The sequence below is a fragment of the Ochotona princeps genome, chromosome 13 (genome assembly GCF_030435755.1).
Source record: "Ochotona princeps isolate mOchPri1 chromosome 13, mOchPri1.hap1, whole genome shotgun sequence".
NCBI lineage: Eukaryota > Metazoa > Chordata > Mammalia > Lagomorpha > Ochotonidae > Ochotona > Ochotona princeps.
Genome location: NC_080844.1, coordinates 38895937 through 38912826, shown reverse-complemented (window position 1 = coordinate 38912826; position 16890 = coordinate 38895937). Strand labels below are relative to the sequence as shown.

General features: G+C 58.2%; 1 protein-coding gene and 1 long non-coding RNA gene across 8 annotated transcripts in view; one reads left to right on the top strand and one right to left on the bottom strand.

Annotated features, from left to right (window-relative positions):
- The window catches only part of ZMIZ1 (zinc finger MIZ-type containing 1), a 196851-nt gene extending 186624 nt beyond the window's left edge, over positions 1-10227 (bottom strand). For all 6 annotated transcript variants that reach the window (XM_058671271.1, XM_058671276.1, XM_058671274.1 and 3 more), the window contains exon 1: positions 9694-10227. The gene's annotated coding sequence lies outside the window, so the exon portion shown is untranslated. The remainder of the gene's footprint in view (positions 1-9693) is intronic.
- Positions 10228-11571: 1344 nt separating this feature from the next.
- LOC131481684 (uncharacterized) lies at positions 11572-13108 on the top strand. Of its 2 annotated transcripts, none has more exons than XR_009246505.1 (3): positions 11572-11688; positions 11830-12152; positions 12763-13108. It is a non-coding gene; the product is annotated as an uncharacterized LOC131481684 (long non-coding RNA). The 2 variants fall into 2 exon arrangements; XR_009246504.1 differs by having other exon boundaries at positions 11620-11714.
- Positions 13109-16890: the final 3782 nt, after the last annotated feature.

The following is a 16890-nucleotide window of genomic DNA, read 5'->3' as shown; positions in this document are numbered from 1 at the left end:
GGGGAATACGGTGGCTAATGAGCCCTTCACTCACTCCCCACCAGCCAGCCACACAGCTGCCTTGCTCAGAAGCTCTAGAAGTTGGAGCCACAAAGGCTGTGAGCCAGGGAGGCCTTGTAGTTCATCCCCTGTCACACAGTGGGCACCTAAGTATAGAAACCTAAGAGCTTCCCAAGCTCCCGGTTCTTCTTCCACAAACAGCATAATGCTACTCCAGGTGTGCACCCTGTATATGCAAATTGGGGGCCTCATGGTCCATGTCCACGACAGGATAAACAGTGCAGCCAGCAGGGCTGCCCCTGGCCTTCTGATCCCCAGCAGGGCACCCGGAGCCAGTTCCACCCCATATACCTGAAAGAGGAAGTGAGAGAACCTCTCCCTGTCCCTAAATTCCCAGCTCTAATATTTTGAATCCCAACATTTGGGTGTGTTCAACAGAGGGCAAAACAGGGCAGATTGATAGTGAGGTCAGCCTCACCCACCTGCCATTCACTCTCTGTCCCCTGGGGTCAGCTCAGCCTCTATGCCAAGGCTTATATCCCAAAGGCCTTCCACTGCAAGTGACCTTGGTCAAGTTCCTTCTCATCCCTGGGTTTTGGCTTTTTCAACAGAACAGCAAGCTGGATTGGAAGCCAGGATGACCCATGCAAAGTCTTCATGGCTATAAGGGTCATGCAGGAAGGGAAGGTTCTGGGAGTGGAGACCAGGCAATCAGCACTACTGTTCCATGCAGGGTCCAGGGACTTCAGCCTCTGGAGTTAAGGGCACTGACACTGCCTGCAGGTTTCCATGCTGATGGGACAATCCAAAGGGAGTTGCGGATGGAGTCCTTCAGAAAGATGCACCTTGGCCAGTGTGTGGACACAGGTGAGAGGAGAGGGTCAGATATGAGGCCATTCCAACTCTGATGGCCACGGGTCCTGGAGGTCCATCTCTGGGGACATCCTTGCCACTGGCTTTGCTCTGGGAACTGCCTAACCACAAAGAGATCTGTGGTCTACTAGAAGGCTAGAGACCCACAGGCTGAGGGGTGGGGGGCTCAAGGAGATTTCTGCCCACATGGACCTTCCTCCTCCCCATGTCCTGGGAAAGGGAATCCTGCAGCAGGTAAACCATCCCCTGAGTAGAGCTGTGAATACCAGCACTAAAAGGCACCATTTGTCCAGCATGCCCACCACAGGTCCCAATGGTATTTGGTCATTATCAGGCATTTTAAAAATGGAGCGGGGTAGGAGGAATTTTAGCCTTGGGAAATGCAAGGCTTTGGGGGGGGGGAGGGGGCTTTGATCTGAGGCCTCCCTCAATGGGGAATGGGGAAGGGCAGTCACCCCGTGGAGAGAGGGGTGCTCTGCTACCCTGGGAACCCACCTTAGAAAGTGATCTCAAGGTTTCCCAACGCAGAAACCAAGGCATAGAGGGGCCCACAGCCGGCAGCCTTTTCCCGTGACTGCACAAAGAGATACAGGTGATGAGGGCCAGCCCATCACGCCACAGGCATCAGAAGGGAGGCATCACCATCACAGCCTCCCACCTGCAGATGGGAAGAGGTAGGCACACAGGCAGCCCCGGGAGGAGTGCCTCTCCTCTTTGCAACCTGCTTCCCCAGGAGGCTGATCTCCCAGATACTGGGGGTATGACCAGGACCTTTTGGAGAGGGTAGACCAGCCCTGTGTACCCACAGGAGAGACTGGGACCCCAAGGTCTTGCTCTGGTTGGGTCCTGAGGCACCATGTGACCAGACCAGGCTTCACAGAGCCTCTTCACCCTTACATGTAAGACACGAAGGCTACACAGTGATGGTCAAGACAAACAATGAAGGTGACTGCTGATGGGTGCCCTGTATGCGCCATCTTCCCAGCCCACGAGGCAGGCAGGACGGTAGTTATCATTCTACCACTAGCAAGCCCCAGTCTTTAAAATGTGGTTGTTTATTCCACAAGCAGAAAGCAAGCTCTCATTCACTGGTTTGCTCCCCAGGGCTGCTGGTCTTAGCCACAGCTCAGAGCCATGAACTCAACCCAGGACTTCTATCTGGGTGACAAGAACCCAACTACTTCAGCCATCACTCTGCTGCTTCCTAAAGTGCACATAGGCAGGAAGATGGAATTGGGAGCAGAGTTGGGATGTGAATCTAGGCCCTCTGATGGGATGTGGTCATCCCAACTGGTAAAATGCTACCACTAAGCCGAATACCTGCCCCGGCATGTATGTTTTACAGGTCAGCAAAATGTGATCCAAATCACAGAGCACACAGGATAGAGTAGAAAATGGGAACCAGGCAGTTTGAGAAGATTCTGAAGCCAATCAGCTGCCCCACTACCCCTACAAATACCAGCTGTTACGATATTTACAATAGATGCTGTCAAGTTGTTTCGATCACAAAAAACAAAACCTGAGCTGGCACAATAGTCTAAGTGGTTAAATCTTGAATGTGCCAGGATCCCAAATGGGCTCCAGTTCGCATCCTGGCTGATCCACTTTCCATCCAGCTCCCTGCCAGTGGTCTGCTAAAGCAGTCAAAGACAGGACCCTGTACTCGAGTGGGAGACCAAAAAGAAGCTCCTGGTTCCTGGCTTCAGATCCACTGTTGTGGCCACTTGGCGAGTGAAACAACAGACAGAACATCTTTCTGTCTCCCCTTCTTTCTGTATAGCTGTCTTCCCAATAAAAATAAATAAATCTTAAAAAAAAAAACCTTTGAACCCTGCTAGGTGACATGCCCTGCAGGGGTGGGAGGAGACACTGTGTGACTTGTAGCTTCCACTTCCCCTCTCTGAGTGGTAAGTATTTCCACCTGCAAGAAGACCAGAGGTGGGACAGAGCCCTCGAATGGCCTCCCTCTCACAATGAAGGAGATGTAGATTCTGCCCTGCCCTGTCTGTCCCACACAACCACATTCCCGGCCAGCAGGAGCTGTGTATCTCTCGTCAGGGGCCAAGGTCCACCAAGGAGTGGGGGGGAGGGGGGGGAAGGTCCGACCAGAAGCTCCAGGGACAGGGCAAGGTCCGGGTGCCCAGCATTGCCTCCCTCTGCCTGGTGCCAGCTGGTTCTTCCTCCTGTGCCTTCACCTGGGTCGCACACAGGTGACTCCCAGGGCGGGGAGCAAGGAGGCCCCAGCTCTGCTTCCCCATCCACAGAGGAAGTGACAGCAGGAACAAGCCCAGGGGCAGGGGCGGTGGGGTGTGGGCATTAGCCCTACAAAGAACACAGCCCACAGAGAGCTGCGAGTGGGCAGGGGAAGGGGCAGCAGAGGAAGCTGCCCACTCCATTCTGTCCCCTTGATCTAAACAGGCCTTGGCAATGAGGAATTCTGTGCCCCAGAAGGTTCCCATTTTGCTTCCCTCTCATCCACAATGCAGACAACCTTTGAAGCCATGAGCTCGTGGGTAGCAGTTCTAAAGCTAGCTCAGGAGTATCCCATCATCCCTTAACTATGGGGGGACCCGTGGGTGCCGCAGAAAACACCCTATCCTTAGCCCTTGCACTGGAGTCCAGAAGGCAGCCCTCCCCAGGTTTAGCTGGGCCTCCCCAGTCTGGGCTGGCAAAGCACTTACTTATGTGCTCAGAAGAGCAGCAAAGGCAGCCAGGTCTGTCCGGCAGGAGACGGTCAATACGTGTTTAATGAGCTAATGGGCTGGGAGAGAGGACTGTCCAACCCTGGCTGTTACCCACTCGCCACTGACCTTGGAGAAGGCCAGTCATGGCTCTCCACTGTTCAGCTTCCTGGGTTAGAACCAGAGAGGCCACCCAAGGGGACCTAACTGGTTCCCCCAACTCTTAGGAACTGATGCTTAATGGGTTCACAGCCCAGAGCAAGCTAGGCCCAGAAGTAAAATGCAAGTAAGGCAGTGGGGGAAAGAGAGTGGAGCTTCCGTTCCAGTCTGACACCAAAGAGAAATTCCAACAGAAACAGCCCATGAAAGTTCAAAGAGTGCATTGGAACAAAAGTCCCCAACCAGGTCCTCATCAGAACAGCATGATGGTCACTTCCGATTCTGCATGGAGTTGGATTCTTCCAGGGGGAGTGGGCAGGATGGGACAGGAACTGCCAAGCAGGTAGCAGGCTTGAAAACAGACAAAGCCCTTCCCAGTCCCTGCCATCTCTGCAGGGGTGCACCAGCCCTGTGGGACATTCAGATCAGTCCTCAATTCTCCAAGGACAAAGCTGACCAAATCAGACCACAGGTCCCTGACACTTGGCCACTGCTGACCATGGAGGATATGGACAGTGCATGTGTCTCTTGGTGGGCAGGGGGCAGTTTGCCTGTAGGCACTGTGGATGAAGTGCTGAGCAGGTGGTCCAAGAGGACTATCTGCTCTGACAGTTAGCAATGTTGAATCTACACAGAGATAGAACACAGCCCCCTACCCATCCAGCCCAGCCCCAGCCCTGGCCACGTGTCCTGCCCCCGGGACCTAGGAGAATGGCTCCTAGTCCCCGGCCGGCTGTCTAGGACTGGGGCAGGGGCATGGTAGAGTCCCCACACCGTCTGTCCTCAGCAGCCTGTCACAGCCGAAACCTTCAAGTGGTTACAATTACAGCCGGGCTAACAGGATTAGGAGAGCATTGAAATCTAAGAAATCTAATTAGCTCAGACACCCCAGCCTCCCCTGGCACAATCCTGTAGTAACCCCAGCAGCTGTGGACTTGCCGGGCGAGGCCCAAGGCCGTCCCAGGCTCCACTCATTACCTGCACAGGTGTGCCAGGCTAGGCCAGGCTTCCTGGAAAGCTGCCAGCTCAGCCTGCCCGCCTGTGTACCCTGCCCCGAACCCCTGCCAGCTGCAGCCTTGTCCTAAGGTGGCATTCAGCTAGACTCCAGAAAAACCAGGCACAAAAACTACCCAGTTTCCTCAGGGCTGCCACTTCACAGGGTATATGGGGACTGCTCAGGGCTGACATAGGGGGCAGCTGGGTCAACATCTGTATAGACAGAAACCCTAACCACCCAGAGAAAAGCCTGGAGCTGTAAGGAAGCCTCAATGGGTGGGCCCAACAGGATTCACAGCTCAGGGTGCGCCCTCTGCCAAAGGCAGGGGCACTGGTGCTGATGGTGTGGGCAGGTGAAGCCCATCCTTGCCCCCTCCTGGAGTTAGCACTTGCATCACCACTACCCCCCTCCCCCGACCTTATTCTTGGAGCCCACAAGGACTAGCTGGCCTATCTGGGGTTGGAAGGGCTGTGTGGGACACAGCACAGTGCCACCTCAACAAGGTCTGGGGGTCCAATTCAGCCTTCACCAAAGGCCCGTGACATCTCAGTTTTTCCTCTCCACTAGATGAGGGTTGTTCCAGTGAGCAGCAAGCTCATACAGTCCTTCCTAGGGTTAAACCAAGTCCATAAAGGTTTCCAAATCCACCCAGTGGCATCCGAAGGCCAGGGGCTGTGGTGACTTGCTGTCGTCATGCGCCCGGTGGCGGGCAGCCAGCTGCTGGTGGTTAATTATTTATTTGCCCTGATCTTGCTGTCCTGACTGGACTAGAAGCTCCTAAGGGACAGAAGCCGTCCACTCCTGGATATCTCTCAGGCCACCACATGGGGACTCTCAGTCAACACGTGGGACAGCAGGGTTGGACCCCAGGCTGAATCCACCCTACCTAACCACCCAACCCACCACTTGCATCTCATGCTTGTCCCAAGAGGCAAGCAAAGAGACACACAAAAGTGACCCCAGTGAGGCCTGCAGGCAGCCCTGTAAGGCTGTCCCCTCATCCCAAGTCCGTAGTGCTTGCCTGGGCACTGTCCAGAACCCATGCTCTTCCAACAAAGAACAGACCTAGAAGACCCTGTGGTGCGTCTTGAGCCCAGAATGAGGTTGAGGGACACCAATGCTTCTGATATCTCCCTTCCCAGCCCCTCTGTGGTTTTACCCACTGTGCACCAAAGTCCACTAGGACTTCCAGAGCTGCATGCCCCAGGCTCTCTGGTCTCACTGTGCTGGCCACCAAGTGGGATGGCAATTCCTTGAACCCATTTTACAGATCAGGAAACTGAGACGCCCAGAGCCTTCTATAGAGTTGGTCTTCTCAGCCTTGCTTCTCCCCTTAAGAGCTGGATCTAACCTCAGAATCATCCAGAGACAGCTTACAGCCTGGGGCAGACAGCCGGCTCTGCATCCTCTCCCACATCCTTGGGGCTCTTCAGGACAAAGAAGGCATGGGCAGAGGTCAGCATGTCCTGCTGGGAGGTCAGGGCAACAGCAGGGTGCCCGGGCAATTACTGCAGCCTGCCTTTGTTGTCCACACAAAACCCCAGGAACCTCATAAAGATGAGGCCCTGATAGGAGCCTGGCAAGGGCCTTCTTGGGAGCAAAATTATGAATGGAAAAGCCAGGGGACCCAGTCACCACCTGCAGGCCCCTCCTCGCTGGTTCCACCACAGCGTTCCATGAACGTTCTAGGACATGAACTTGCTGAGGCAACATCTTATCCCGAGAACTGGGTCGTGGCATCCACAGCTTTATCCACAGGCATTCTGGTGTCCAAGTGACCAGACCAGGGGTTCCTTCCTTCCCCCAAGACACCCCCACTGTTAGTCAGCAAAAGGGGAAGCACACAGCAGCTCTCCTCTGCTGGAGGGGTACAGATTTTCTGGAATGAGTCAAGGGAATACCTGTCGTACACTGAGGGTATGTCGATGTGGGCATTACCATAGTTAGGGTGTGTGTGTGTGTGCATGTGGGTAAAACTAGTTCTGTGGCCCAAATCCCACCATTTCTGGATCTTTTTTTTTACTTTCCTCTTGCCTTCCCTGCCCACTTCTGTTAGGATGGAAAAGAAACATTTTGTCCCTATGGAGGCACCAGCAGCCTCATCCATGTGGACCAGGCCACTTATTCAAAGTTTCCCATTTGGCCCATGATTTCTTCTTTCCAGCACTTCTCCGTGAGCCTCCACAATCAGCCCAACTCTAGAGAAGTCCCCTCCTCTCCCTTCCCTCCCCTCTCCGCTGCCACCGACTCTCCCAAGTCTCTCCACTTATGGGCTGTCCATGCGAAAAATAGTGTTTCATAACCTCGTGGCTTGGGACAAGAGGAGGCTTCAGTCCTTTTGGGAAAAACAAACTCAACTGCAATCATAAAACTCAGAAGAAAACACCCTCCAAAGGCGCTCCCCGAAAGCCCCAAAGTCACACGTGCTCTGGGGCAGATAGAGTTTTCAATGTGGCTTTTGTTCGAAGCTGGTGTTTCAACATCCTCAACTTGAAAGGTCAGCCTAAGGCTCCAGGGCATTCACAAACCCACCAGGGCTTCTCTGCACAGTGGCCAGGGAGCTGGGAGGGGGTCAGGAAGCAGCCATGCTTCCTCATCCAAACTTTACAGTGTGCCTACAGGCAAGCTAACTTGCACACTCCAAGGACCATCCAGGGGCCAGCCCAAAGCCTCAGTCGCAGGGCCCGCCTTCCCACCCATACCTTCAAACATACAACAATAAGCAAACCCAGGCACCTCTGGGAAACAGCCTCTGGTCTCCTGCCCTACCCAGCGCAACTACCCTATCCTCACATGGCCGGGGGTGGGGGGTTGGGGGTGGGGTGGAGACAGCACTGCTTAACCCTCTGGTCTACCAGGCGGGGTTCCCAGCTTGCAACAGGGAGACAAACTGTTGCTCAAGATAATCCTCCAGGAAACCCCAGGCACCAAGAGACTCCCAGCAATTCTGTCCCCCACCCTACCCTGCCCGGCCAGGGTTTCTATAGGCGCTGTCCACTGTCCTTTAAATCTGAAGGCTTGGGTTCTTTGCCATGCCCTGGGGTGGGATGGTATGTGTGTGGGGGGGGGTGTCCAGCCAGGGGGCTCCCCGTGGGCCATGGCAGAACAGGGAGGAGGGAGAGACTGGCTAGCAGTGCCCTCACCCGCCAGCTCAGCCGCCAAGCTTCTTGGAGGACCTCTGAGAGAACATTTGTTTGGGCTGCCAAGTTAAATCTTCCTCCCTCATGTCAGGGCATTGGAAAAGCAGTCAGGGGAGAGAAGGGGGAGAGCGGGGAAGGAGCAGAGGGAGGGAGGAGGAGGGAGGGAGGAACAGAGGTTGGGAAGGAGGGAGGCAGGCTCCGAGCCCCAGTTACTCGGGAACTGCATGCCCCGGGGAAGCTTGTGGCTTCCCAGGGCAGGCGCAGCCACGAGACCTGGCGCAAATGCAGGGACCCGAGCGCCAGATCTCGCGGATTGGGCGCAGGGTGCATAGCGCCCTGGGTCCCCGGGGCGCGGCAGCGGCCCTCTGCCCAGTTTGGAGAGGTGAGGTGGGCAAGGAAGGCAGAGGAAGAAAAAGTTTGCGACAGGTAGAAGGGTAGAGCAAGGAAGCCCGGCCGACAGGCGGTCCCCCGGGGAGAGGTTGGTGAGCCCCCCACCCCACCCCGCCGGCTGCCCAGGCGGGCGCGTTCGCGTCCGCGCGCCCTCCGGCCCGGGTTGTTTACATTCCTGGAGTGTCTTTTAAACCGGGGCTGAGGCCGGCTCCCGGCCTTCTCCGGCGGCTCCGGGGCAGTCTCCCGTGAAAATCTGCTGGCGCACAATGGCCGGGAAGGCGGCCGCCCCTCGCCCGCCCCCACCACTCCGGGGCGGGGAGCCTGCCCGGCTCACCGCGCCCTCTCTCTCTGCCCGGCCGGCTTTCCGGACAAATGTCCCCGACGAGGGGGCGACGCGCGCCCGCTGCCCCAGCTTCTGAAGCCCAGGCCGCGCTCTCCACAGCTTTCTCCTCAGCCCAGACACCAGGAATGTGAAACAAGCACTAGAGCTCGCTCTACCCACCCCCGCCCCACCTCCACCCCACCACCACCACCAGAACCCCAGCCCCGGTCCGGGCGGTCCCCCAACCTCCTCCCGGCAGGCCTCCCACTCTCCCGGGGCCACGGCCGCCAGGGACGGAGAGGAAGAAAAGAACACGGGGAAATTACTTTCATATTTGCAATGCGCGCGCGCGCGCGCACACACACACACACACACATCCCTTCTGGGCTCCCGCTTGGGCAGGGGTAGCCCCGTCTGGGTGCTGGCTTGACGCCCCTCGGGGGCTTCCCAAGACCCCGTGAGAAACCCCCCACACCCAACCCTCAGAGGTCCCCGATGTGCCGCGCGCCGCATTTCCCCGGGCAATTCCCAAACAACTTAACCGCGCCCCCGCCTCCCGTTGACAAAAGTGTGTGTTTTCCCTAGAAATTCAGACGCACAACTCAGTATCAACGCCGCTTGCCACCTTCAAGTCCGGCGCTATCCCCGAAGGTGCTCGTACCCAAAGGCGCACAACTTCGTATTTCCTCTACGGGAGGCTAGGGAGGTCAAGGAGGTCCGTTCCCGGCCCTCCATTCCCTTCTCCAAATCCCGGTCTTGCCCAGTCCCCGGGTGTGCAGAGTGAGGGGCCGGAGGTGCGCCGACAGGAGGCGGGCAGCGGGTCCCGCGCGCGCCCCAACCGTACTAGCGCCCCACCGCACTCAACCCCTCACAACCCGGCAAGCCCCCGGCGCGCAGCCCGAACCGGCTCCCAGCAGCCTGGCTTATCGCCGGTCGTCTGGGCCTCCGCCCCCGATCGCCAAGGAGAGCGAAAAGCCCAGTCCGCGCCGTCAGCCCTTTCGCCGCGGTCACTCGGCCCGGGTGGACCGTTTCAGGAAAAAGCCCCAGCAAACCAGCAACCCAGAGAATCAGTGGAGAAAGCGGGAGAAAGCCTCGGGGCCAGCGGGTGCTTGAGTCCGGCTCCAAACTTACCGGGCGCTGTGAACGCCGCTGCCGCCGCTGGAGGACGCGCCGCCGCCAGTGGCACCGCCACCCGGTAGGGCCGGCTCCGGCCGGGAGGAGCGCAGCGAGGGCACCGAGATCCGCTCGGCTCGGGCTCCGGCTCCTGCTCCTGCTCCGCACCGGTCGGGGCTGGGGTCGCCGCGCTGCGCCGACGCTGCTCGTTCAGCCGCCCGGCCGCTCGCTCTCCCGGGCGCCCGCCGTCGCCGCCGCCGCCGCTTGCTTTTTTAATGTCCACAGACAGTGAAAAGGAACTCGGCGTTAGGGGGTGAGTAAGTGAATCAACTCGCCCGGAGCCGAGCAAGTTGAAGTGTCAGATTACATTGGCTATTCTATTTCCAAAGGGCCCCGCGCCGCCGGCCGCCCGCAAAAGCCGGCGCGGAGTCAAGTCGGAGCGGAGCGCCGCCGCCGCCGTCAGCGCTGTGCGCCGCTCGCCTCGGCTCCGCGCTCTGCGCTCCAGCCGCGCGCTCTTACCCCTCTTCTGGCCGCCTCTCCTTCCCTTTCCTTTCCCTTCGCTCCCTCTCAATCCGTCGCTCCGCAGTAGGGGCGCTCTGTGAATATTTACTCCCTCCCGCCCCCCAGCTCCGCTCCGGGCCAGCCCCGCCTCCCGCTATCTGCTTGCTCGCCCCCCTGTTTTCTCTCCCTTTCTCCCGCCACCCCTGACCCCCCTCAGAGAAGTTTAAAGTAGGGATAGCTAGTCCGAGTCTGGGACGGGACCGCTTTGGGGAGGAAGCCGTCTCTCGACTCGCCGGCGCGCCCCCAGCTACCCGTGCACTTGGGGCCGCGGACGCTGGCAGGTACCCGGCTCCAGGGGGAAAAGGGGTGAGCGAGTTGCTAAACCGATATCCAAGACTTGTCTTGGCAGAGACGTTGGGGTTCTTCCTAAAGCCGGGGAACTGCGGATTGGGAAGGGACGCGAGCCCATCTCTCTCACCACCGCCACTACGGGTTGGATTGCGTCCCCAACCGTCTGCTGTACGCACGGCCTGTCCTCCGCACCCGTAAGGCCTAGGCATTCCCGACCTCCTCTAGACCCCGTGGCAGCTCCCGGGGCGCCGTGCGCACGGGCCGGGTGGAAGCGGAGAAGCCCGGGGTCCTGCCCCCAGGTGGCACGTTATGCAATGGGGTGCGCCCACTGGCGGGGTTCCCTCTGTAGACCCGCCCCCGAGGGCACCCGAGCGCCGGGCCGCGGCCGCTCCCTCAAGGAACTCCTGCCCCAGCGCCCACACCTGCGCGCCCGCCCCACACTTTCCATCAACTCCGCCTGTGTGCGCGGTCACAACAAGCACACTCGCTGACGCGCCGTGGCACAGCTCTACGAATACACAGCCCTGCACACACGCGGAAAAGAAAACACGGAACATTTCCCTGGGCACGTATGCAAACACACGCCCTGCCCGTCTCCTCTTCCTCAGGGACCCCACCCCTCAATTAGTCGTCCCCCGGTCCCCAGCGTTCTTGGTGTTCCCCCGTTAGACACTAGCGCGCGCACACGCACTCCCGGTTTGGGGCAGGCGGGGGCGGCCCCGGCCCCGGAGCCTGCTGCGGATGCCAGGTGTAGCCGCAGCTCCACGCTCCGCGTTTTGTAGGTCGCCGTGGTGTCGGAGGCAAGGCGAGGAAGGGAGCTGGAATAACAAAGGCAAGTTGGGGAGAGCGCAAGGGGGCGCAGCCCGGCCGAGCCGCGGGGGGAGTCCTGCGAGGCCGGGGCTTTGGACACAGTAGGGTCGCGGTCGCAGCTAACCGGAGGTGGGGAGGAAAAGGAGGAGGGAGTTGAGGGGGAGGAACCGCGACGTGACGTCAGAGAACAATGACACTGCGGGGGGGGGGGGGGGTCGGGCACCGGGAGGAGGTCGTGGCGGGGGTCTCCCCTGGGGCTCAGGCGGGCGGAAGAAGTCCTGGCCCCCCAAGGGCCGCGACTTGGTTGACGAGGTCCGCGTGGGAGCGTGGACGTGCCAAGCAGATTGGCGGGTTGGCGCGGCCTTGTGGGCGGTGATGTGAGCGGACGAGGGGGAGCGTGCGGGAGTCCTCCCGGCATCACAGCCCCCACCTCCCGCCCTCCCCCCAACATCCTTCAGAGGTCTTCGCTGACCTCGACTTGAACTCCTGCAGGACCGGAGAGCTCACTCCTTCAGCCCCTAGGGAGAGGAGGCGAAATGGATTTGCCAGCCTGACGTTCCTTCACAGGGCCCGCTCGCTAGTCGGTGGTCTGATAGAGGCTGGGCTTCGCCTGGAATTCCTAAGGGCTTGGGTCCCGCGGGGGAGGCAGAAGAGGGAGGTGCGCCAGGAGCCTGCTGGATTTTCCCGGAGGAATTTCTATCTCCCTCTCTCTGCCACAGGTCTCAAGAGAAAGCCAGTCCCTGTTGAACTGTGGTCACCGCTTAGCTGCCCCCTGCCACCAGCCCACAAGTGGCTGCTGAGCATCCTTGGGGAGGGTATGTGGCGGGATGTGGGGGGGCAAGGGGGAGAGACTGGGTATGAAGCTATCCCCAGAGCCCCTCTAGGGACTTGGGCAGGCGTGGTCCCAGCACATTCCTATAGGATGGTGCCCCTCCTTCTCAGCCTGTGGGTGGCCCTGGTTCACAGGTAGTGGAAGGGGGCTGGAAAAACCCTGGCAAGGGGGCTAGAAGGTGGGAATTCAGCCACAGCTGTCCCAGCTGCAGCAATCCACAGCTCCATCCACAGAGTTAAAAACTGGGGACAGAAAAGCCACCTAGGTCTGGATGTCCCAGCCTGTGAGTAAGTTCGCTGGCCACCTCCAGGAGATGGAGGCATTCAGGGTCCCCAGGATCGGGTCAGGGGAGCCACTCAGGGTCCAAAATCCCTTGCTGGCAATGGCCCCTAGCCTCGCAGCTGGGTGGAGGAGCCACATAGGACCCAAGTTTGGTAGCATGGACCAGAGAAGGCAACTTCAGTTTTCCCAAGCTGTGTCAGCCTGGCGCACTGAGGGTGGCAGGTCTGAGAAACTCCAGCAGGCCTCCAGGGGACTCTGGGCTCCGGTGTTTGAGCTGTGGAGGCCTTTTCTTGTTCCTGTTTGTGTTCCAGGGAGGCAGCCGGACAGATGGGATGCTACTGGGGTCTTGGAGTTTCCGCTCATCCACTGCCTGCGGTGTCCTGGGTGCTGCTGGCGGGGCCTCTGGAGCCTCCACTCCTGGAGTTCTCGTGTTGCTTTGAATTGGGTCCCCCTTTCAGCAGTGATTGCTGCTGACCCTCAGCCCCAGCGCTGCGTGTTCGTCCAAAGGCTTCCCCTTCTCTGTGCCTCACAGTGGCCATCAGGAGGCTTCATCGTGTATGGGGGGGGGGGATGTGTCCCGCACTCTTCATTTCACAGGACTTCATTTCTCTGGGCTGCAGGCCTGTGGTGGGGCATGGAGGAAGCTGCCATCATGTGCCTGTCGCAGAGATGCTCGGTGTATGTGTGGCTCAGCCAGCGCAGGTGTGTATGAGTGACCTGGCTTCGGGGACAGCTTTGGGGCCCTGGGAAGAGAGTCAGGTCACATGTTCCTGGCTTGCAGGTATCACAACAGGGAGTGGTTTGCACCCACTTCTGAGCAGTCTTGAGAGCTATCAGTTTCTCTGCCTTTAGGAGATGTCTACAGGGGTGCTGTGCAGGCCATACATTCCTGCCCCTGATTCAGGCAGCAAGTCCAGGGGCCAGGATGAAGGTATTGGTGGGAGGCACAGGAGGGGAGGTTCTGGGGTCCCTGGGGATGCCCAGGACACCTGTGCAGGGTGCAGTGAGCGTGACCTCATGCACTTTGGGGCCCCTGCAGGCGCTGTCTCCATTCTCCTCCCCTCACCCCTTAAGGCGGCTGGGAGATGCCTGGAAAGGCCAGAGGAAAGTCCCCGCTTGCTGAGTTCTGCTGTGTGCCCTGTGCTTGGGGAACACCTGTTTCGCCACCTCCACAGGCAGGTGTCTGTCCCCTCTAAGGTCGATGGCTGCCCAGTGTCTCGTAGCTGGTGAGCTCCAGTTTTAGCCTGAGCCTGAGGATTGTGTTGGGGTCTTGCCCTGTCATTGCGAAGTTGAGATGATCTTCCAGCTACTCTATAGAGCGGATTAAAAGACTCTAGCCCATCCACTGGAAGGGACTGGTCTCTTCCCATAGGAAGCACATTGCATCTTCATTCCCCCAAGAGGCATTTGGCTCCTGCCCAGCTCTGAGTCTTATGTCTCTGAGGGCCCCTGTCTGCACCCCCTGTACTCTTTTTTTTTTTTTTTAAGATTTTATTGTTATTGGAAAGCCGGATATACAGAGAGGAGGAGAGACAGAGAGGAAGATCTTCCATCCGTTGTTTCACTCCCCAAGTGAGCCGCAACGGCCGGTGCTGTGCCGATCCGATGCCGGGAACCAGGAACCTCTTCTGGGTCTCCCACGTGGGTGCAGGGTCCCAAAGCCTTGGGCCGTCCTCAACTGCTTTCCCAGGCCCCAAGCAGGGAGCTGGATGGGAAGTGGAGCTGCCGGGATTAGAACCGGCGCCCATGTGGGATCCCGGGGCGTTCAAGGCGAGGACTTTAGCCGCTAGGCCACGCTGCCGGGCCCTCCCCCTTTACTCTTTGAGCCTGCCCCATTGCCAACACCAAAGCCCATTCCCAAGGCAAGCCATGGTCTCCTGTTCCATCATGGAACTGTGTTGTGTAATTCTAGACTCAGCTCAGCCAGCACCCCTTTTATCCAGGAGAGACTCACAGAGCCGGCAAGGAGCTGACTTGGCTTGCTGTGTGACTGTAGCCAATGGCTGTGTTCTCTGTGCCTCGGTGAGCCCATGTGCCTAGTGCAACAGTGTGGGGTTACAGGGCTGTGCCATGGTATGTGACCTCCCATTATCCACAACTCTGGTTACAGGTGCCTTTCACCCGGGGAATGAGGGTCAGAGGGAGCCCTGCCCTGGAGAGCACTCCCAAAGGGGCCCCTTTAGTGGAAGCGGGGAGAGCAGAGAATGCTGTGCACGAAGAAGCAGTTAACTAGAACCAGAATTATCCAGGACTGGGATGGAATCACAGCCTGCACGTCTTGTTTCAAGTGGCACTTCTTACCTGCTCAGCCTTCAGACATTGTACAGGTAACTGAATGGCGCCCCCAAGGAGGTGGCGGCTTTCCCAGGGTTTTACCTCAGCATGTGCCAGGAACTGGAACAAGAGCTAGGTCTCTATGCCCAGGGCAGCGGCCTGGGAGTGTGTACAGCCAGCTCTGACAGCGACAAGAGACCAGAGCGATGGCACATCACTGCCCTCCCTTTGGTGACAGCCCCATGCCCTGTCCTGATGGTAGGGAAGAGAAGCAGAGATAGCTCTTTGACATCACCCCTTCTTGCCTGGACATTGTCTTCCAGGTTCAAGGCTCAGGCCCTGTTGTCCTAACCTTGTCGTGTAGCCAAGCTGAGGGGGCACTCAGAATTGTCCCTCATTCTTTCTGCCTCCAGGACACATCCCTCCCAGCCTTCAAAGTCACATCTGCAACCATCTACTGGAAGCCCACCCTGGTACCTCTCCTAGAGATGGGCTGTTGATATGGTCTCAGCAACCCCCATGTGACTGGCCCAGGTTCATGGTCACTGGCCTTATTAAGTTCTTGCCACACACTGAGCACCAAGGGGCTCATAGTCACAAACTACTCTGATCTTAATTGGAGCTGAGACTTGTATGATATTCTCCCAGTCCACAGGTAAGAAAATTGAGGTACTGGTCATCTTATTCCCCAGCTTCATACCTCATGGGCTCTGCTTGTTGTATCTTCATCTCATGAAGGTGTGGGATTGTAGGCTGGAGGAGAGCTCACTGTCTCATCCAATCAGCCAGTGCAGCACCTAGAGCTGGCAATGGTCTGAAGCAATGGGACATGCAGGGTTGTACAAGGATGACCAGAGAGGCTCGTGGGTCAAGCCACGTTGGAAAGAGCTGTGCACACTATATGCCACTCTTAGAGTTTGGGAGAAGGAGACGGGTTGACCGTGAGTGGGACTAGAAGGCAAGCTCTGATGGAGGCTGTGTAGGACACTGTCCAGAATGGATCTTGCACCTGCCCAAGGTCACATAGCCAACATGGGATGGCAGTGGGGCCAGGGGGACCTGTCTCCCTGCACCTTACAGCCTGGTCCTGGGAATGTGCTCTTTTTTCAAGGGCACACAGTCCTGGCCGCCTCCAAGATGCAGAGTTGCTCAGTGAGTGGCATTGGTCCCTCTCCCCCCCCCACACACACACCCCTCTATTAAAATGGGAAGAAAAAAAAAGAAGAAAGAAAGAAATCCAGGCATTGTTCATGACTGCAGCTGGTGCCAACCAGAATCCCGCCGAAGAGAATGGAGCCGAGAGCCTGGCCGCCCAGGGGCCTGGTTGCTGACACAAGCCCTTTCTGTTTTGCTTCCCACTGGGGGCCCTCCATGGTCGCCCTCCACCTGCCTCCCTGGCCCCTCTTTTGAAAAAAAAAAATCAGATACCATTTGGGAGGGCTTGAGGAGTGCTGCCAGCCCCCCCCCACACACACTCTGCCCCACTCCTTCCTCATCCTACCCTACAGCCTGGGGTTGGGTTCCCTCTCCAGGCCAGTCTGGCTCCCACCCTGCCGGAGTGTGGCAGGGGGAGGGGGAACTGGGGATGCCTGTCTGGGAGAGTTACATAAATCCCTCCTCCGTGGCATCACTTGAAACTCTGGTTTGCTTCCAGGATGTGCAAGGGTTTTCCACCTTATCCACCCACCTAACTTGGCAGGTGCCAGGGCTCAGCTCACACATTAAGGCCATTTGCAGTGGTGCCAGCCCAGAGGGCAGGGAGTGGGGGCGATGGGCAGGAGGGAGGGGGGCTGCTGTGATAAACAGTTCTCCAGGGACAAAAAGGCTCTTTAGAGTCCAGAGTTGGGCTTAGAAGGAAAAAGACTCTTCAAACTGTCCCTTGCTGTCTTCATTTCGTCTCTGCCTCCCCTGACGCTGTGAATGAATCCTGTCTTATACCCGATCCCCTGTCCCCAGGCTGTGACCCAGATTGCCCCAAACAGCAGTCTGGAGAGAAGAACATCCCAGGCCCCTTTGAGCTGGCCCTGCTCCCAAAGCGGCTTCCCCAGCTTGCCCTTCTTTCTCCTTGTGGGCACAACACTCTAGAGCTTGTCAGAAGCACTTTGTGTCTCACGTGATTGCCACAGTCAGCCCCAAGAGGCAGGCAGGGAGGGATTCTACAGCCC